The 22,221-nt window shown below is 42.8% G+C and overlaps 1 long non-coding RNA gene across 1 annotated transcript in view; it reads left to right on the top strand.

Moving 5' to 3' along the window:
• The window catches only part of LOC144588298 (uncharacterized), a 34,838-nt gene extending 18,927 nt beyond the window's left edge, over window positions 1-15,911 (top strand). The window contains exon 2 of the long non-coding RNA XR_013543796.1: window positions 15,809-15,911. This is a non-coding gene — a long non-coding RNA (uncharacterized LOC144588298). The remainder of the gene's footprint in view (window positions 1-15,808) is intronic.
• Window positions 15,912-22,221: the final 6,310 nt, after the last annotated feature.

Consider the following 22,221-nt stretch of genomic DNA (forward strand, 5'->3'; position numbering starts at 1 on the left):
TTATTTAAGAAGTATTAGTCTAAAAACTCTGAAGATTGTTGTATTATGGAAAATCACCATGATGGTGTCCTTTGGTCTAGGGGCCCATCTGTACAATTTTATATCTAAGTGCCTGCATACTGGGATCTCCGCCCGACAAGTATGAAATACACAATGCCCAGAATCCTCTTGTTTACAAGAGGTTTGCATAACTTGCTGCAGATAACTGACAAGGTGAAGGAGTATGTGTTCATCACATGCCTGTCTTCCCATGTAATTGCACAACCAAGATGTGCTGTGGCACCTTGTCAATTAGCTGCAATTAACCATGGCAAGTTATGCAATATTATATGAACACCAACAGGATTTCAGTAAAGGTTAAACAATTCAGTATGATAAATTCTGTTTAATATTTGTTTGGAAAAGGTTATTCAAAATGCTCTTGCAGATCAATCTGAAGGTGTTAAATGGTATACTCATGATCTTCAAATGCTGTTATATTGGGACACAGAGATAAGCAGCAAGACAGGACTATTCATCAATGCCAACTCCCCTCACCTCAAATAGTGATGAAAAGTAGGGATTTGTTGAATAAAATGCTGTGTAACAGGCAGCTTTATTTATCTTTGACTGTGAGGCTACTATGCTAAAGCAAGTTGCAACTAGAGTAGTCCCATTTAAATCAATGGAACTCACAGAGATCTTAAAAAGCAGGTGGATTTGGGTGTCACCAGCACACTGGTGATACCAGACCACAAGATTCTGGACAGCTTCTTTCAGGTTTTTCATGAATATGTGAAATAGTATGGCGAATTATGGAGCTCTGAGACACTCTGCACTCAGATGAGGAGACGGGGCAGGGATTCCTGCAGTGCTGCCTTTGAGTGGGCGGCTACTGGAGGAGGCGGAGAAGGGAGGTCCATGCTCCTTCTGTGACTGGAAGGAGCAGGAGAAAAGCAGGAGAAAAGCAGGGTGCACCGGTTGGTGAGTCGGGTAGCTGGCAGGGGAAGCAAATGCAGAGCATCTATGGTGTCATGCTGATGAAGTGGCACAAATCTCCAAACCAAAGTTCATGCCCATCTGTAATAGACACCCTTTAACCTCTCAGTTAAAGTAACATGGTAATGCCCGCTTAGGCAAATGCAGACTGGAAATTTATGTTCCAACTTCATATCCTTTTCTTTGAGTTAGGTAACGTGAGGAAGAAAAGCTGCATTGGACCAAAACCTCTACAGATATGTTGTCTACATGTTTTCCAATATATGTCTCTTTGATTTTTGAATTTTTTTTAAAAAGGAAGAGGTTGGAGCTAGCAAAGAATGTCACTAGAAAGCAAGATCAAAACTATTCATACTATGTGAAAGGAAGACAGTGAAGAAAGAAAGGGACACAAATCAAGTCATTTGCAATGTGGTGTTGGTAGAGATACTAAAGACAGCCAGGAGAGCAGGAAAATGGGTGCTTAATCAAGTCAAGCCTGAACTCTCAACTGAGCAAAAGTGCATCTATCATACCATGCACAGGTAATAGAAATGTGAACATTCTAAATGACTGAACTATTTTCATAGCACAGCATTAAGATCAATTAGCATGTGTCTGGACTGCAGTCATGATTTCTGTATTTTAATCTAAGAACACAAATGGAGCCTATGGCTGAACAATGGTTTGGGGACCATCCTAGTTAAAAATCATGTGGGTCCATGAGGATCCGTGCATCCAATCTATCTTTTGTACCACTGCAAAGCCATGTGGTGGGGTACCCATAATGTCTGTGGCTTAGTCTGTGGGCAGAGATGAGACCTATGACTCGATAGTGATTTGAGTATGACCCTGGAAAAAAATTGTGTGGATTCATGGGGATCCATCCACCAGATCCATGTTTTTGCACCACTGCAGAGCCATGCACTTGGGGACTTATTATTGTTGTGTTGTAGCCTTTGGACACAAATGGGGCCTATGAGTGGACAGTGGTTTTGGGATGATTCCACAGAAAAATCATGTGAATCCATGAGGATCCATGCTTCATCTCCATATTTTTGAACCACAGCAAAGCACAAGCCAGTGTGCTTTAGTGCAGTGGTCCTCAACCTTGGGCCTCCAGATGTTCTTAGACTTCAACTCCCAGAATTCCTGGCCAACAGAAATGGTAGTGAAGGCTTCTGGGAGTTGTAGTCCAAGAAGATCTGGAGGCCCAAGGTTGGGGACCACTGCTTTAGTGGATAGTATATCAGAGTAGAATTCAGGAGACCTCAGGCATGGAAACTTGCAGAGGGTTGACAATTGTGAAACTGTTCCTTAAACATCCCACATACCTTGAAAAATTCCATAAACAGAATATACTGGATGGCCCATAACAACAACAATATAATCTATATAACAGTATTTGAGAATGTTTAACATTTTCCAGCCCTTTCTTGACACCCAGATTCTTCTCCCTGAGTCTTTTGCCTTACATTGCCTGATGGCAAGACCAGCCTTGCTTTCTTCTTTCATCATGCCATTCTCTTCAGGACCAAAGCTTGGGCGCATCCTGGCATCAATGTGAGTTGTAACTGTGGTCCCTTTCCCCCATTGATCCAGATTTACTATGCCAAACAGGCAGTCACCAAACACCTGCAGTCAGTTTCATTGCAATGTAATCCAGATAAAGAATTTGTACACCATAACAGTCTCCCTTTTCTCCTCACAGCTCTCCTCCTCCTTCTTTTGTCATTCTCTATCCTGTCTCTACCCCATGTCTGTTTTCCCTCCCCTGCTGTGGCCTCATTTGGTAAGGGAAGTTTCCATTTTATGAAGAAGGGGGTGTTTGTTTCTTCCTAGCATGAGGAATAGTCTGTAGAGTTGGAGAGAAAGTTTAGAGGAATTGGCTCTTTCTTTGATAAGACTGTGTTGCATTGATCTTGCCAGCCATAAAGTAGAGGGTGAGACATAGCTGTCCTGTGCAGAAAATGTCTACTCCCCAACCATTTAGAAAGTCAGAAGCAGCCCTGCTCTATGCTGAGAACACTCCCACAGGTGTCATAACTGCCAATGTCAGGGAGAGTTCTAACTGTACACAGGTTTATTCGAGAAAGAACAGATGGAGATAACATATCTGGCGGGAGGAGAAAACAGGTTGCAATGAAAAACCCAGTTCCCTAGCAAGGCAAAACAGTCCTGAAATGGAAGGAAGTAGGAGGGATTGATTTGAGATTATAGTAAGATCAAGTGGATCTGTTCTCCAAACTTTTCAGAGTGAAGGCCACAACATATATGCTCCAGATTTTCAAGGGCTTAAGAGCCCGAGCACATGCACACAGACACCTGCCTGCATGTCCGCACACACTCATGCCCGCTTGCCCACCTGCATGCCTTCACACCTGCATGCCGTCACACCTGGATGCCCACCCACACACACTCACGTCCCCACCCGTGCACATACACCAGGCTGGATAAAAAGGCAAGGCAGGCAAGTTTGGAGACCCCTGTGTTAAACTAATCTGAATCAATGGACAACTGAACCCCCCCCCCAAACACGAGCAAATAGGATGTACAGATAGGATCTGTGTTGTATCATTGCCTTTCTTAAAACAGCAAGAGGATTTGGAACCAATTTACTAGGAGGCTTTCCTCTTTGAGAGAGAGCACCAAAGTGTTGTTTTTCCATTCTCTCCATACTTCTATGATATCACTGAGGAGAACCTTTTCTTACTTTGTGCCATAGTCAACTTTGATGTTTGCCTCACAACCAGCTGGCAGAAATCCAAAAGTAATTTTTTCCCCCCACAGTAGTCCTGGCTTTTTTAAATTCCTTCTCACATGGTGTTCAGGAGATGCTACTTGTGACATAATGTAGGCAGTTCTTAAAGACTAATCTGTCTTTCCACTTCCTTGAACTGACTTTCCCGTTCAGTTTGAGAGCTGTGTTTAGACTTGAAGTTTAGAAAGCTTAAAAGAACATCTGATTTAATATGTTCTTTAATGTTTGTATTTTAGTATGTTTTAATGGCTTGCTTTTTAAAAAAATGATTAAAATTCTGTACCTTCATCTGAGTAGATAGCTCATTGAGTTGAGTACTTGACTACAGAGCCAAAGATCAGGTGACCTTTCTGATTCTTCTTTCTGTCTCCTAGAAGAGCCAGCCTGTGCTGCCTTGGGGAAGCTGCACAGTCGGAGAGTGTCCCCAGAAGAAAGGAATGTTAAACCACTTCTGAATACATTGTACCTAAAAATCCTGAAAAAAAAGTTGCCATAACTGGGAATCACATTGGTGGCATTCAATTAATTAATTACCCACTTCAAGATGTTATTAGATCAAGGAACTGGTATAGAAATTTATGAGACAAATAAATAATAAGGCGGTTCCTCAGCCTATGAAAACCTCTCTGTTCATTTCAATGGGGGGGGGGGAGGAAATTGCCTCTCACATGTTCCTTTCTGAACACTGAACAAGCCATCTTCATCTCCTATCTTAAATGGAAATCCTCCTCTAAACAGAAGAGATGCTTGTATGGATGGGGTCTTTGGTCCCACGCCTGATTCCTACATTGGTGGAAGCTGCATTATGTGTAATATGTGGAGACTGCATGTGGTTCGGTTCCTGATTCACAATCTATTTCTAATACATTTGTGGATCTCCTTCATGTAGTAATTTTTGAAACAAGGATGAAAATAGTTCACGACCATTATCAATTAAAAAGAAGGAACAGATCATACACAGAGAGAGATTTCATTAGGATTAAAAACACTGTTCTCCATGACAACAGAAGCTGTTTCTCTCCCTAGTACAGCAAAATTAGGGACAAATTAAGACGAGGTGTAGACTGTGAAATCATCATTAGCTTTCAGGACATGCTGATTATGTGCCTAAGATTTCTTAAGGTTTTCTTTAAAATGTAATAGTACGGGCCTTATCTTATGTGGCATTGAGAAGCACAAGTACACTGTGCTTCTCAATGTAAGAGTTTCTTTTCTTTTTTTCTAGGGGCATATATTTATTTATTTGTTTATTTTATTTTATTTATATCCCGCCTATCTAGTCGCGGTGGACTACTCTAGGCGGCCAAAATTGATTCAAAAATGAAGGAAATCTATTCTTCATTCTTTAACCTACACCTAGTCATTTACCTAGGAGGTTACATTTTGTTTGTTTTCCTAAAGGAAACAATACATCAGAGACTGTTGTCAGGCATTCTGTTCTTTAAAAACAATTGTATTGATACAGTAGTTCTTGTGACTGGAAATTGAGCAAAAATGTGTTTTAATATATGTGCAGTGACTTTCTCTTAGTGTATTAAGTTAAACAGAGATTTAGTAATGGTACAGACTGGGGGAAAGAACAAGAAACTGGGCCTCCTTGGCGGTTGCCCCCTGCCTGAGGAAGAACCTGCCAATTGAGATCCACCTGGTATCCTTGCTGGATGGGTTCAAACGAGCATTGAAGACTTGGCTCTTCCTCCAGGCTTTCCCTGATTAGGTTACTGAGATCTCGGCCTCCTTTTTTACCATCCTTTTTGTCATCCTTTTCATCACCCTTTTACCATCTTCATTGCCATCTGTTTTAATTTATCTTGTTATTTTATTTTTAATCATGTTTTAATATTGCTGTTTATATTGCACTTTGTGTCCAATTTGGACATTGTCACTTAGAGGTGTACTTACTTTTGTTGCCAGCGTTTTGGACATTAATGGCTGTGTGTTGTATTATTTTGAGGGGACAGCACATTTACCCTGTTATACAAGCTGTATGCTCACTGCTTTACATTGTAGCCAAGTGTCATTACTTCAGTGTTGTCACATTAAGAGATATACTAAAATATTTATGAAATGTGAGGATGTACTCATATCTGTGATATACTGTACAAGATCCAGTAGGGGCATGAGGCAAAATCCTTCTTTAGTACCAGAAAACTCTCTTCTTCCTGGTAACCAAGCTGCTGTGAGATTTTTTTAATTATTTTATTAAAGATGTTGCAAAAGTCAAAAAGAAACAAAGTCACAAGCAATTTCAAAAATTAATTTAAATGTAGTCAAAAAGTCAGTCAAGCAAATACACATTCAAAACGGTTTGAGGCTAAGGCAATTTCAAAACAATTTCCAAGAAAATTAGAAAGCTATCTATCCTAGAAAACAGAACTTGAATTATAATGAAGCTGAAACAGAACTTCAGCATAGTTCCAGAGCATAATGTATGGAGAGTATAAATCAAGTAGCAAGATAGCAGGTGAGCATAACATTCTCCTCATAGAAACTAAGCTAAAGTAAGAAAATTCCCTATGCTACCTTTCCAGACCATTTGTGTGCATTCTACCATTCAGGTCCCGAATCACCCCAAAACTTCCAGAAGGGAGTAACTTCTGCTCCTTCCCCTCCCCTTTTTTTTCAGTTGAAACCAGTTCGCACTAATTAGATTGCTACAAGGAGAAAGTCTTCCCAGGAGTGTTTAATGACCTTTGAAATTCCTTCTCATGCTGATAAAACACAGCTGGTCAAACCTTCCAATTAACAAGAATGTTCTTCCTCGTTCTTCTGGCCTACCTGTGCTAGCACAAGCTAACAGACCAGTTTCAAAGGCAAGTGAAACCATTATACCCTCATTTCCCACTTGCTGAACACTATTCACCAATATTACAGAAAATATTCACTAACACACAGAAAAGAACAGAATACACTTTGCATGGCATTTTACATGCACAATCTGTTGCAAATGTCAGTCTGCTGGTCTTTTTCTAAACCCATCTCATGTTAAGTCTTCATCTCTTCCTACTGCCTCTGCCTTTCCTGTAATATATTTTCCTGTTACTTCTGTATTACTATTAAATGTGAATGGTAATATAGGCTTCAACATTAAAAAAAAACCTAAGATTGTTGCCACTGGTCCCATCACCTCCTGGCAAATAGAAGGGGAAGATATGGAGGCAGTGACAGATTTTACTTTCATGGGCTCCATGATCACTGCAGATGGTGACAGCAGCCACAAAATTAAAAGACACCTGCTTCTTAGGAGGAAAGTGATGACAAACCTAGACAACATCTTGAAAAGCAGAGACATTACCTTGCCAACAAAGGTCTGCATAGTCAAAGCTATGGTTTTTCCAGTAGTGATGTATGGAAGTGAGAGCTGGACCATAAAGAAGGTTGTCTGCTAATTGTTTCTGCTAAAACAATTACTCTAGGAAGGAATTACATTGGGATAACAGGCGAATTCTTCCGGTTGAAGCTCAAATAGAGATATTAAATGGAAATTGGAAGTATTAACAGAGGGGAGAAAAGAACTGCAGAGAACATAAGAGTGATGCCTGTTACTGATCCCAATCATTAAGAAAGAAGACAATGAAACACAATGAAATAAAAGGCGTTGTTGTTTAGTTGTTTAGTCGTGTCCGACTCTTCGTGACCAGAGCACGCCAGGCCCTCCTATCTTCTACTGCCTCCCGGAGTTGTGTCAAATTCATGTTGGTTGCTTCGCGCACACTGTCCAGCCATCTCACCCTCGGTCGTCCCCTTCTCCTCTTGCCATCACACTTTCCCAACATCAGGGTCTTTTCCAGGGAGTCTTTTCTTCTCATTAGATGGCCAAAGTACTGGAGCCTCAGCTTCAGGATCTCTCCTTCCAGTGAGCACTCAGGGTTGATTTCCTTTAGAATTGATAGGTTTGTTCTCCTTGCAGTCCAGGGGATTCTCAAGAGCTTCCTCCAGCACCACAATTCAAAGGCATCAATTCTTCGGCGGTCTGCTTTCTTTATGGTCCAGCTCTCACTTCCATACATCACGACAGGAAAAACCATAGCTTTGACTATTCGGACTTTTGTTGGCAATGTGATGTCTCTGCTTTTTAAGATGCTATCTAGGATTGTCATCGCTTTCCTCCCAAGAAGCAGGCATCTTTTAATTTCGTGGCTGCTGTCTCCATCTGCAGTGATCATGGAGGCCTGGAAAATAAAATCTGTCACTGCCTCCATATCTTCCCCTTCTATTTGCCAGGAGGTGACGGGACCAGTGGCCATGATCTTAGTTTTTTTGATGTTGAGTTTCAGGCCGTTTTTTGCACTCTCCTCTTTCACCCTCATTACAAGGTTCTTTAATTCCTCCTCACTTTCTGCCATCAGAGTGGCATCATCTGCATATCGGAGGTTGTTGATATTTCTTCTGGCAATCTTAATTCCGGCTTGGGATTCCTCCAGTCCAGCCTTCCACATGATGTATTCTGCATATAAGTTGAATAAGCTGGGGGACAATATACAGCCTTGTCGTACTCCTTTCCCAATTTTGAACCAATCCGTTGTTCCATATCCAGTTCTAACTGTTGCTTCCTGTCCCACATATAGGTTTCTCAGTAGATAGATAAGGTGGCCAGGCACTCCCATTTCTTTAAGAACTTGCCATAGTTTGTTGTGGTCCACACAGTCAAAGGCTTTTGCATAGTCAATGAAGCAGAAGTAGATATTTTTCTGGAACTCTCTGGCTTTCTCCATAATCCAGTGCAAGTTAGCAATTTGGTCTCGAGTGCCTCTGCCTCTTCGGAATCCAGCTTGTACTTCTGGGAGTTCTTGGTCCACATACTGCTGAAGCCTACCTTGGAGGATTTTGAGCATAACCTTGCTAGCATGTGAAATGAGTGCAGTTGTGCGGTAGTTGGAGCATTCTTTGGCACTGCCCTTCTTTGGGATTGGGATGTAGACTGATCTTTTCCAATCCTCTGGCCACTGTTGGGTTTTCCAAACTTGCTGGCATATTGAATGTAGCACCTTAACAGCATCATCTTTCAAGATTTTAAACAGTTCAACTGGAATGCCATCACCTCCACTGGCCTTGTTGTTAGCCAGGCTTTCTAAGGCCCACTTGACTTCACTCTCCAGGATGTCTGGCTCAAGGTCAGCAACTATATTGTCTGGGTTGTCCGGGATATCCACATCTTTCTGATATAATTCCTCTGTGTATTCTTGCCACCTCTTCTTGATGTCTTCTGCTTCTGTTAGGTCCCTCCCATTTTTGTCCTTTATCATGTCCATCTTTGCGCAAAATGTTCCTCTAATATCTCCAATTTTCCTGAACAGATCTCTGGTTTTTCCTTTTCTGTTATTTTCCTCTATTTCTTTGCATTGTTCATTTAAGAAGGCCCTCTTGTCTCTCCTTGCTATTCTTTGGAAGTCTGCATTCAATTTTCTGTAACTTTCCCTATCTCCCTTGCATTTTGCTTCCCTTCTTCTCTCTGCTGTTTCTAAGTCCTCGTTGGACAGCCATTTTGCTTTCTTGCATTTCCTTTTCTTTGGGATGGTTTTTGTTACTGCCTCCTGGACAATGTTACGAGCCTCTATCCAAAGTTCTTCAGGCACTCTGTCCACCAGATCTAGTTCCTTAAATCTGTTCTTTACTTCCACTGTGTACTCATAGGGGATTTGGTTTAGATTATACCTGAGTGGCCCAGTGGTTTTTCCTACTCTCTTCAGTCTAAGCTTGAATTTTGCTATGAGAAGCTGATGATCAGAGCCGCAGTCAGCTCCAGGTCTTGTTTTTGCTGACTGTATAGAGCTTCTCCATCTTTGGCTGCAGAGAATATAATCAATCTGATTTCGATATTGCCCATCTGGTGATTTCCATGTGTAGAGTCGCCTCTTGTGTTGTTGGAAAAGAGTGTTTGTGATGACCAGCTTGTTCTCTTGACAAAACTCTATTAAACGTTGCCCTGCTTTGTTTTGAACTCCAAGGCCAAACTTCCCTGTGGTTCCTTTTATCTCTTGGCTCCCTACTTTAGCATTCCAGTCCCCTAGAATGAGAAGAACATCTTTCTTTGGTGTCAGTTCTAGAAGGTGTTGTAAATCTTCATAAAATTGTTCAATTTCAGTCTCCTCAGCAGTGGTGGTTGGTGCATAAACTTGGATTATTGTGATGTTGAAAGGTCTGCCTTGGATTCGTATTGACATCATTCTGTCATTTTTGAGATTGTATCCCATTACAGCTTTTCCCACTCTTTTGTTGACTATGAGGGCCACTCCATTCCTTCTACAGGATTCTTGCCCACAATAGTAGATATGATAATCATCTGAGCTGAATTCGCCCATTCCTGTCCATTTTAGTTCACTGATGCCCAGGATGTCGTTGTTTATTCTTGCCATCTCCTGTTTGACCACCTCCAGCTTTCCAAGGTTCATAGATCTTACATTCCAGGTTCCTATGCAGTATTCTTCTTTGCAGCATTGGATTTTCCTTTCACTTCCAGGCGCGTCCACAGCTGAGCGTCCTTTCGGCTTTGGCCCAACCACTTCATTAGCTCTGGAGCTACTTGTACTTGTCCTCCGCTCTTCCTCAGTAGCATGTTGGACGCCTTCCGACCTGAGGGTCCCATCTTCCAGCGTCATATCTTTTAGCCTTTTGTTTCTGATCATGGGGCATTCTTGGCAAAGATACTGGAGTGGCATTGCCAGTTCCTACTCCAGGTGGATTGCGTTTAGTCGGAACTCTCCACTATGTCCTGTCCGTCTTGGGTGTCCCTGCACGGCATAGCCCATAGCTTCTCTGAGTTACTCAAGCCCCTTCGCCACGACAAGGCAGCAATCCATGAAGGGGGAAATAAAAGGCAGGAAGGGATTATTGGAAACAAAAGAAGAGAATTTCAAAGAATGTTGTGGGCTGTCTGGGCTGCTAGCTGCAGTTTTCCAAAGTCACAGTTACAATCAAGTGTTGGCTTTTAAAAAAAGTCTCTCTCTCTCTCTCTCTCTCTCTCTCTCTCTGTGTGTGTGTGTGTGTGTGTGTGTGTGTGTGTGTTTGGAGAGAGAGAGAGAGAATGAATTGACATGACAAGTGACAGATCAAGTCTTAAAATACTGACACATTCTACTATGGGAATCCAATTTCTTAAGCTACTCTTGATGTTTTCTTTCTAAATCCCCTAAGATTGTAAAATGCTTGGTACAGGCAGCCCAATCATAATTCATTTTTTAAAAAAGAGCTTCACCAAAAGATTTCCCTCAAACAACTTGTCTTCCCCAAAGTGCCTCAGATTTTTACAGTATTTGCTAATTAATTTGGAATTTACAGTCATTTTCAGCTCCTTTCCCCACATCCTCCATTCCTTTGAATCCTTCAAGCCTGCATTGCACTGAAGACAAACAATTCTGTCAAAACATTTCAAGGAGAAAACACTTTCTTTTTAAAGGGCTCTAGAACACAAATATTGACTTGAAGTGTCTTTATAACAGAATTTAAATAGGGCTTCAATCACTTTGCTTCTCTGGTTTTCGTAATCTTTTCAATATCCCCCCCTCCCAATTCTATTCCAAAAGATACAAAACAGTGGTTTCTAGCAAGTTAAAAAGCAAGAATTGATTCTGTCATTTCCTCCTTTGTGTCCTATTGAAGAATAAGAAATTCTTTGGATACATTTGCTTTTTGTTTTTCTAGGCCCTAGATTCTAGGTGGATGAGCAAGCACTGAACCCATTCAAGATCACAGAAAAGAGATGACACACACACCCCTTTACTAGCTCCTCATCCTCTCACTAAGATAATAAAGTATTTTTATCTACATTTGGAGTAGGAACCATGTAGAAACATGAGAGGAAATGTGCCTGCCAAAATCTGTAAAATTTTCTAAGGGAGACTCTATTATCCCCCTTTTTACCATATTCAAAAAGTATGTAAAGACTGGTTGGTCATAGACGTTCATGTTAACTTGAATGCTGGACTGGAGGAATCCCAAACTGGAATTAAGATTGCAGGAAGAAGTATCAACAACCTCAGATATGCAGATGATGCCACTCTGATGGCAGATTGTGAAGAATTAAGGAACCTTTTAATGAGGGTGAAAGAGGAGAGTGCAAAAATGGTCTGAAGTTCAACGTCAAAAAAACTAAGATCATGGCCACTGGTCCCAACACCTCCTGGCAAATAGAAGGGGAAGATATGGAGGAAGTGACATATTTTACTTTCTTCGGCTCCAGGATCACTGCAGATGGTGACAGCAGCCACGGAATTAAAAGATGCCTGCTTCTTGGGAGGAAAGCGATGACAAACCTCAACAGCATCTTAAAAACAGAGACATCACCTTGCCAACAAAAGTCCACATAGTCAAAGCTATGTTTTTTCCAATAGTGATGTATGGAAGTGAGAGTTGGACCATAAAGAAGGCCGACCGCTGAAGAATTGATGCTTTTGAATTGTGATGCAGGAGGAGACTCTTGAGAGTCCCCTGGACTGCAAAGAGAACAAACCTATCCATTTTGAAAGAAATCAATCCTGAATGCTCACTGGAAGGACAGATCCTGAATCTGAGGCTTTAATACTTTGGCCATCTGATGAGAAGAGAAGACTCCCTGGAAAAGACGCTGATGTTGGGAAAGTGTGAAGGCAAGAGGAGAAGGGGACCTTCCTTCCACCTCCCTGTCCCCATGGGAACATAATAACTGTCCATTCTTGAGTTTCAAATATCGTCTCTCCTTCTCTTTTCACCTCCAGGTCCGGTAACAACCCACGGACCTTTAGGTTAGGAAAGTCTTTCAAAAGACTATGTGTCTTCCCTTACTTTGAATCTATGCCTTCATTCTCGAATCTACTGCCTAATCTCCTCTCGCTTTGATCTTTTATACTTTCCTCCCATACAGACATTTTTAGCTCCCCTCCTTTTCCTCCCTCTCCTTCTACCAGACAGACCTCTATCTCCTCCTCTGGTGTCTCTATGGGTGAGGACGGCTCACTTTCCTCCTCCTTTCCTTCACACTGTGATACTTACATAACCCCCAAGGAAGCATACATACCCTTTAACCTCTCAAGTAAATTAGTGTTGCCATACCCACTTCACAGCATGCAGACTAGAAACCGATCTTCCAATTTCCAAACCCTTTCCTTGGGATAGGTAGCTTGAGGATGAAAAGCTGCATGGGACCAAAAGCTTTCCACACATGTTCTGTGCATGTTTTCCAAAAGATGTCATCTCGCCTTTTGAAATAAAAAAGGGGGGAGGTCGGAGTTAGCAAAGATTGTCACTGGAAACCAAGGTCAAAATCATCCATACTATGTGAAAGAGAGATAGTGAAGAAAGGCAGGGACAAAAATAAATTATTTTTAAATGTGGTATTTCAGGAGAGCCCTATAGATACTAAAGACAGACAGAAAATGCTTCTTGATGCTAAAGCAAGTCACAATTAGAATAGATTCACTCGCATCAAAGGAACTTACAGGGGAGGTGATTCACCAGATCCCCATGGTTTTAATGGGCCTACTCTAGTGCAGTTTACTACACTAAGCAATAGTATCCAGAATTGCTGGATAGCTCAGTTGTTTAGCCAGAAGTTGGGGGTTTGATTTCCCCAGTGTGCCTCCTTGAAAAGGGCTGGCACCCAATGATCTGTAGGTCCCTTCCAGCTCTGCACTTCTAAGATTAATAATAATAATAATAATAATAATAATAATAATAATAATAATAATAATAATAATAATAATAATAATAATAATAATAATAATAATAATAATAATAATAATAGTAAAAAATTATTATTATATTTTAGCCATAGTACCATTGTAAATATGTACATACTACAAGTGGAAAACCAATGAAGAAGGTGTGGTTTTGAGCAAGGAAAAATGGAACTTTACTAGGATTATTACTGCATTGTGTCTAAGCAACTCTTTTCTGTCCACAGCTATTCATCTGTTCAAAATCACATCTTCTCAAGATCACTTTTTACTGAAAGTACAACATGAAATGTTACTTCTTTGAGACATGCATTTCCATTTAGTACAGTTTAAATTGCACCTCTTACTGAATAATAGGCATCCTTCAGTCTCAAGAGACTATGGCAACGAGCTCTGAATAGGGGTCTTGAAACAGCAACTAGTGTGGCTGAGAAGGCCAATTTGAGAGTGACAATCCCTTCCATGCTGAAGACAAATACAACTGGTCCCCTGTCCAGCTGCTTGATTTTGCTGGTTTTGGGACTGCTGGACAAGTGTCTCTTCAAATTGGGAGAGGCCATGATGCACCACCTGCCTCCAGACTGAATGCTCAGATGTCAGAGTTTCCCATCTGTTGAGGTCCATTCCTAAGGCCTTCAGATCCCACTTGCAGATATCCTTGTATCACAGCTGTGGTCTCCCTTTGGGGCGCTTTCCCTGCACTAATTCTCCATACAGGAGATCTTTTGAAATCCGACCATCAGCCATTCTCACAACATGCCCGAGCCAACGTAGACGTCACTGTTTCAGTAATGTATACATGCTAAAACTTCCAGCTTGTTCTAGGACTACTCTATTTGGAACTTTGTCCTGCCAGGTGATACCAAAAACGCATCGGAGACAACGCATATGGAACGTGTTCAACTCCCTCTCTTGCCATGCACAAAGGGTCCAGGACTCATTGCAGTACAGGAGTGTGCTCAGGACACAGGTTCTATAGACCTGGATCTTGGTATATGCCGTCAGCTTCTTGTTAAGCCATACTCTCTTTGTGAATTTAGAGAACATGGTACCTGCTTTGTCAATGTGTTTATCTTGCTCGACATATAGCCAAGGTACACGAAATCATGAACAACCTCTAATTCTGAGAAGTGGTTTATTTATCAGCTGATGGGTTCTGAACTGTCCGTGATGGATCAGGAAAGAGATTTTGGTGTACTGGTGGACAGCTCAATGAAAGTGTCAGCCCAGTGTACGGCAACAGTGAAGAAGGCCAATTCTAGGCTAGGTATCATTAAAAAGGGGATTGAAAATAAAATAGCCAACATTATAAATGTTTTATTGCTTACCTGCTATAAAATGCTGCTAAGGCCACAGCTGGAGTATTGCGTACAGTTCTGGTTGCCACACCTAAAAAAACCATAGTGGAACTGGAAAAGGTGCAGAAGAGAGGAACTAAAATGATTACTGGGCTAGGGCACCTCCCTTATGAGGAAAGGCTACAGCATTTGGGGCTCCTTGGTCTAAAGAAAAGGTACCTGAGGGGGGACATGACTGAGATGTGTAAAATTATACAGGGGGTGGACAAAGTGGCTAGAAGGAAGCTCTTTTTCCTCCCACACAATACTAGAACCAGGGGACATGAACTCAAATTGAGTGTTGGAAGAGTGAGAAGAGATAAAAGAAAATATTTGTTTACCAATGTGTGTTGTTAGTCTGTGGAACTCCTTGCCACAGGATGTGGTGATGGCATCTGGCCTAGATACCTTTTAAAAAGGATAGGACAGATTCTTAGAGGAAAAGTCCATCGCAGGTGGCAAACCATGATGGGCATGTATCATCTTCAGGCTTAAAAGGATGGTACCTCAAAATGCCAGATGCAGGGGAGGGGTATCAGGAGGCAGATATCTAGTTGCCTCATGTGCTCCCAAAGGCATCTGGTTGGGCCACTGTGAGATACAGGAAGCTGGACTAGATGGGCCATTGGGCTGATCCAGCAGGGTTCTTTTTATGTTCTTATGAATGAAAATATGCAGGAAGTGAAAACATAATTACCAGCAAGGAAAGTATTTTTCTATCTTTATTCATTTTCTTCCAAAGATACAAAAGGCGTTGTATTCATTTTTTGCAAAATCTAAAATACAGTGATCACTGTGCAGTGGCCAATTATTTCGGCATCTCATTGTACAAATATATTAAAAAGAATATATTGTGAATTTATGGATTTTTTTTTTCAGAGCTGATATGGGGGACTTAATAGAAGTAAATATGGGTTTTTGCCTCATTATAGCAAGTAGGTACCTCTGCAACTGCATGTGTTGTCTTGACTTATAAAGAAGCAACAAGCCGGGGGGGGGGGGAACCTCTCTTTTTTGCAATTGACAATGGTTGACACTATCTTTTGAAAATGACTATTATTGTTTCAGTAATTGCTCTTCTCATATCTTAATAAACTGTTTAGATGCAAGAGAGAAAAGATGGAATTGGAATTGGATGGTCTTGGCAATGATACTGATGAATTGGAATTCCATTCTAATGAAGAATGGAGCACAGCTTATCAAAAACAAGGTAGCATTCTGTATGCTTCCCTTCCTGATTTAATACTATTTTATTTTCTATGTCAATTTTCTCCAGTCCAACACTCTCAAACATCTTGGACTGTACACTTCATCACTGCCACACTGGGTTTTCTAGGACTCAAGTTGGCATAAACTGCCAGAGTCTTGTATACAAAATTCATAAGCTCAATATGATTTACAAATAGCATAGATGGCAGGTACATTTCAACTTCTGCCAGTCCAACACACATCAGAAAAAATCTGATGCCTAATATGCTGCTGGCTGTGTATATTTTGCCAGCATAATAATGCCACATATAATTTTAAAATTACTCGTTTGTGTTATGTTTGCCTCTATGAATCTGTTCCCAAAAGGAAGTCTATAAATATAAAAAGCAACATATGAAACAAACAAATCTGTGGATACGAAGATAACTAGCAGGGTATGATAGTATGTGTTAGATGTATTCTCATCAGACCAGTCATTCATCTAATCCAGCAGGAATATCCAATCCCTGACTTTTTATTTCCAAGAAAGGAGTGGTAGGGAGTGAGTATAACAGGACCAGGAAGTCTGTAGTTTACCTTACGATCTGTATTAACTATGAACTGCCAAATTTGGGAGCCTATGAAACCTATGCCAAAATGTTGCTATAATGCAGCATTTTGCACTACTACTTGTGTTTTGTATCATTCCCAAATTGTTAAGTGGTCATACTGGCATGTCCAGTAAGGGGGCCTACAGAGCATCTCAAAACCAACATGATTATTTTCACCTCAAACCTATGGCCACAGTTTGGTAAGAAGTGTCAAGTATGCTGGAATAAGAAGCCCATGTTTAGCATCATTCCCATACAGTGATTGAGAGATCAAATTGGGCATTCTAGTTAGCATCCCAAATCCAGTGTTGCCCATTTCATTCCAAACCAACGTACCCTCTAATTTTCAGGCCTGCTAGGTAGGGCTCCGCCTTTCTCTTGAGCAACTCTGCCCACCCCCTCTAACACAATTGCTGCGTGCAGAAGAGAGCTGTGTGCAGGGAGGCAGAGACATGTGTACACGCATACCTAGCTTAGAGGGAACTGTGTTCCAAACCTATGCTCAAAGTTTGGTTAAAGTTTTGCAGCATTTTGCAGTCTCCCAGATAGTGAAACTGAAAGTAGGAGCCTACTGAGCACCTCAAAACCAACACTGCCACTATTTTGCCACTTTTCATGTTGTATTCGTAGACTGCAGCAAGCCTGGATATATTGAAAAATGCCCCAACACGGAGGGAAGGAATTGTAAGGAGAAGTAGGTAGACCATCACTTTTAGTTTTGATGTTTGTGTTTGGGTGGGGCTTGTCAGAGCTAAAAGGTCATGGGACCCCTGTGACCTTCGTAATGCAAATACAGCCACTCCTGGAGACTACTAGGAGCAGCAAACTATTTTTGTGTTTTGTGGGTAAAAGGTGAAAAATTATAATGGGGAGGATCCAAAATTGCCATGTCGGCTGTGTACGATTCATGAGTCAAACTTTGCTCTCCAACATTATACAGTATTTAGTTAGGACTAACTCTGTTTCAGTAAGCTATACTACTGACGCCAGAGGGTATGGACAATAAACCCATTGAAGTGCATGGAAGCCCCTAAATTTGCAGCTGGAACTTGGTTTTATCATAGAATCATAGAAAAGTCAAGTTGGAAGGGGCCTACAAGGCCATCAAGTCCAACTCCTTGTTCAATGCAGGAATACTTACGTTTGATTTAAAACTCCTTTTTTCTCTTTTCACCAAGTTGGATGAATAAAATAAAGGAAACCAGTGGGAAGAAAAGATACTGTCATGTATTACCTTGTTTCATGGAAAGACCACCACTGAATTTTATGCCATGTTTAGTCCACGGTGAATGCAGACATGCATACAACATGTGTAAAAACAACTGGAAAGTCTACATATACATTTTGAATGGCACAATGGTCCGAATCCTGTTACTTTTCTTCCTCAGGCACAGTGACCCGTTGCGCACACAGTTGCCAAAATACACTAGTTCTGCAAGGGGGAAATTGCCCAAGTGTTAGGCCTGTTATTTCCAGTGGGGAGGGGGGTGTCTCCAACTCGTTTAATTGCAGGATGGAATTCACTTGGTGATGGTAGAACACTCCTCCTGCAGAACAGTTATGCTGTGCCACTACAAAAAGAATTCTGGCCTCAGTGCCAGCTTTGGAGTTTGGGGGATTCACCTTTTTTTACCCTCAGGTTTGATTTTGTGTACCTGTCAAGAAATAAGGTGCTTCTCCCACAGCTTTTATTCACCCACATTGAGAAAGAAACAATAGGAGGTTCATAAACCAGGTTTCCCTGAAGAATGTTCTGCAATAATATAGATTATATGAATCTGTTGGTTGGCAGGCTATACTTTTGTTATTAAAAATGAATTCACCTTCATTGTTTTCCTCATGATAATAGTACAGCCTTTGAAAATTGTGACTATGTATTAGTCCCTGAAAGAGATGTTGGCGGGGCGGGGAGAGGACAATGCTGGCTTTGAAATCCTAAACTGGCCCCTATTTTGGGTATGGGAGGGGATGTTACAAAATGCAGAGTTTGCCTTGTGAAACAGTTGCAAAACTTTGACACAGATTTGGAATGAAAAGAGTAATGTTAGATGTGAGGGTGTTTCATGTCTTAGTTATATTGCTGGAAGAGTGCTGGACCAAATAGGGTTTGTACTGCAAACGGATTGTGCATCTTCGATATATGTTTTGATGGGATCCCAAATATTAAGAGTCATCACTAAGAAAGCATCGTTTGTGGACTTGGGAAGATATAGAGGGAGCTGTGGGGAAGGAAGAGAAAAAGGAAAGCGCAAACAAGGCTGATCAAAATGTCTATCTGCACTAGAATGACAGAATGCAACACCAACCATCAGAAATCTGTGTATTTGTTGTATTTGTTTATTTGCTGATCTAAATTGTTTCTTGGACTGGCATCTAGAGACAAATCATGCACCTGCAAAATCTGAAAGGAAATTACTTTAGGTTCTGGCACATTAAAACAATAAACCCCAGTTGATTTATGATCTTATCCTGGAGGAGGATGCAGACCTGGCATGCATAACCGAGACGTGGCTTAGTGGGGAGGGTTCCCCTCCCCTGGCTCTCATCTGCCCACCCGGTTATGCTGTCCAGCACCAGGGTAGACTGGAGGGGCGGGGAGGGGGAGTTGCCATTGTTTATAAATCCACCTTAGAGGTTACTAGGCGCTCCTCGGTGGTAAAGCCGGGTCTAGAGGCACTCCACGTGTCGATTGGGGCCAGGGATGGTATTGGGATTTTGCTGGGTTACCGCGCTCCCCGTGATCCAGCCATTTCCCTACCGGAGCTGGCCGACTTTGTCTCCGCGGCATTATTGGGGTCCCCGAGGCTTTTGGTCTTGGGCGACTTCAATGTGCATGCGGGGGCAGAGACCACTGGGCCAGCTCTTGAGTTCCTGGAAACCATGGCTTCCTTGAACATGTCCCAACATGTTATCGGCCCCACCCACGTGGGTGGCCATACGTTAGACCTGGTTTTTACCACTACGTGGAACGAGCGTGATCTGATGGTGACTGACCTCGTGTCGGTCCCCTTGTCATGGTCAGATCACCACCTAATAAAATGTAACCTCTCAGTGGCACTTCCCCCTCGTGGGGAGCAGGGATCTACTTCTATGGTCCGCCCTCGAAGGCTACTGGATCCGGCCGGATTCCAGGATGCTATGAGAGGGGTTACGGCTGACCTGGCCAGCGCTCCTGTCGAGGCTCTGGTTGACAGCTGGTCCACTGCTGCCGCCAGGGCCGTAGACATGATCGCGCCTAAGCGCCCTCTCCGTCGCCGAACTCGCCCGGCGCCCTGGTTCAACCAGGAGCTTCGAGCGATGAAGCGATACAGGAGAAGGCTAGAGCGTAGGTGGAGGAAGAACCCGACGGATTTTAATTGGATAGCTGTCAGGGTCGCAACTAACCTTTACCTAACTAAGGTAAAGGCTGCATGTCGATCATTCTTCGCTAACCGGATAAGCGAAGCATCAAATCAACAGGCGGAGTTGTTCCGTATAGTGCGCGACCTATCCGGAACTGGTTCGGGTGACAGGCCTCCCCCTAGTTTTGCGCCCGACCAGTTTGCAGCCTTTTTTAAAGCTAAAGTGGAGGCCATCCGCCGGGACCTCTCTCCGTTTTTGAATACAGTGAGTCGAGCAGAGATGTCCAGCGCTCCGTCTTGCCCGGTGACCTTTGACTCCTTTCAGCCTGTCACCCCTGATACTGTGGCCAGGGTGCTTGACCGCTGTCGTGCCACCACCTCCTCCTTGGACCCTTGCCCGGCCTGGCTAATCAAAGCAGCCAGGCCGATAACAACTGAATGGGCCACTGCAATAATAAATGGGTCTTTCCTTGAGGGCAGGTTTCCCTCTGCCCTCAAGGAGACACTCATTAGGCCCATAAGAAAGAAACCTAGCTTGGCGGCGGACGAAACTGGCAATTATAGGCCCGTCGCCAATGTTTCTTTCATGAGCAAAGTGGTGGAGAGGGTGGTGGCCGACCAGCTTCAGGCATACTTGGATGAAACAGATGCCTTGGATCCATTCCAGTCGGGCTTCAGGCCGCGCCACGGTACAGAGACGGCATTGGTCGCCCTGTATGATGACCTGTTGAGGGAGGCCGACAGGGGAAAAATGTCTCTGTTGGTCCTCCTCGACATCTCAGCGGCCTTTGATACCGTCGACCACGGTATCCTCCTGGGGAGGCTCTCCGAGTTGGGAATTGGTGGCTCGGCTCTTGCCTGGCTCCGTTCCTTCTTGGAGGACCGTCCCCAGAGAGTCCAGCTTGGGGAGAGTGTCTCGGCCCCGTGGAGTCTCAATTGTGGGGTTCCACAGGGGTCGATCATCTCCCCAATGCTGTTTAACATCTATATGAGGCCGCTGGGTGGGGTCATCCGGGGATGTGGGGCTTCGTGTCACCAATATGCTGATGACACCCAGCTCTACATCTCCTTTTCACCTGATACAGGTGATGCTGTCCTGTCCCTTCAGCGCTGCCTGGAGGCCGTACTGGGATGGATGCAGGAGAATGGGCTGAGGCTGAACCCGGACAAGACGGAAGTTCTGAGGGTGGGTGGCCCCGTGGTTAGCGGCTTGGGGGACTCTCTCACATTTGGGGGGGGCAACTCTGGCCGCGAAGAGTGGGGTCCGCAGTTTGGGCATACATCTGGACCCGACGCTTACCATGGAAACACAGGTGGCATCGGTAGTCCGTACCGCCTTTTTCCATCTTTGGCGGATTGCCCGGCTGCGGCCCTATCTCGACACGGGGGCACTCACTACCTTGGTGCATGCGCTCGTAATCTCAAGATTAGACCACTGTAACGCGCTCTACGTGGGGCTGCCTTTGAGGCTGATGCGGAAACTTCAGGTGGTGCAGAATGCTGCGGCCAGACTCCTTACCGGAGTGAGAAAATACCAACACATTTCTCCAGCGCTGGCCTCATTGCATTGGCTGCCCATCCGTTTCCGCATCGACTTCAAAGTTTAAATGCTTACTTATAAGGCCCTAAACGGTTTAGGACCTTGATACTTGGCGGAACGCCTGCTCCCACCTAGGTCTACCCGGTTCACCCGCGCGAGTCTGGAGGTGAGGCTGAGGAGCCTGACGCCGAGAGAGGCCCGGAAGGAGAAGACACGAAACCGGGCCTTCTCGGCGGTGGCTCCTCGCCTCTGGAACAACCTTCCTCCAGCGAATCGCGCGGCTCCTACGCTGGGTGTTTTTAAAACCCAATTAAAAACATGGTTATACATCCAGGCCTTCCCTCCAATCAATTCCTGATCCCTTTTCTAATTTTCTTTATATTCCTTTTTGTCTGCTGTGATTGTAATTATTATTTATGTTTATGCACATGTTTTTTAATTGTATTTTATTCTTATTATATGTTGGAAGCCGCCTAGAGTGGACTTATAGTCCAGATAGGCGGGATATAAATTCAATAAATAATAATAATAATAATAATAATAATAATAATAATAATAATAATAATAATAATAATAATAATAATAATAATAATAATAATAATAATAATAATAATAATAATAATAATAATAATAATAATAATAATAATAACTTTAATCCTTAAAAAGGGGTGGAGGGTTGGGTTTATCTTCACTGCCTCCTTGCGTTCTTGATAATAAATCTCTCCCCCCCCCACCCACTAGGTCGAAACAGTGATAGATCTTACTACCAGCCCTCTATATCTAGTTATACTTTATACCATTCAAGTGGAAATGCTGCCTTGCAAGGATTCAGCTGC

Source organism: Pogona vitticeps, chromosome 1 (genome assembly GCF_051106095.1).
Source record: "Pogona vitticeps strain Pit_001003342236 chromosome 1, PviZW2.1, whole genome shotgun sequence".
Lineage (NCBI taxonomy): Eukaryota > Metazoa > Chordata > Lepidosauria > Squamata > Agamidae > Pogona > Pogona vitticeps.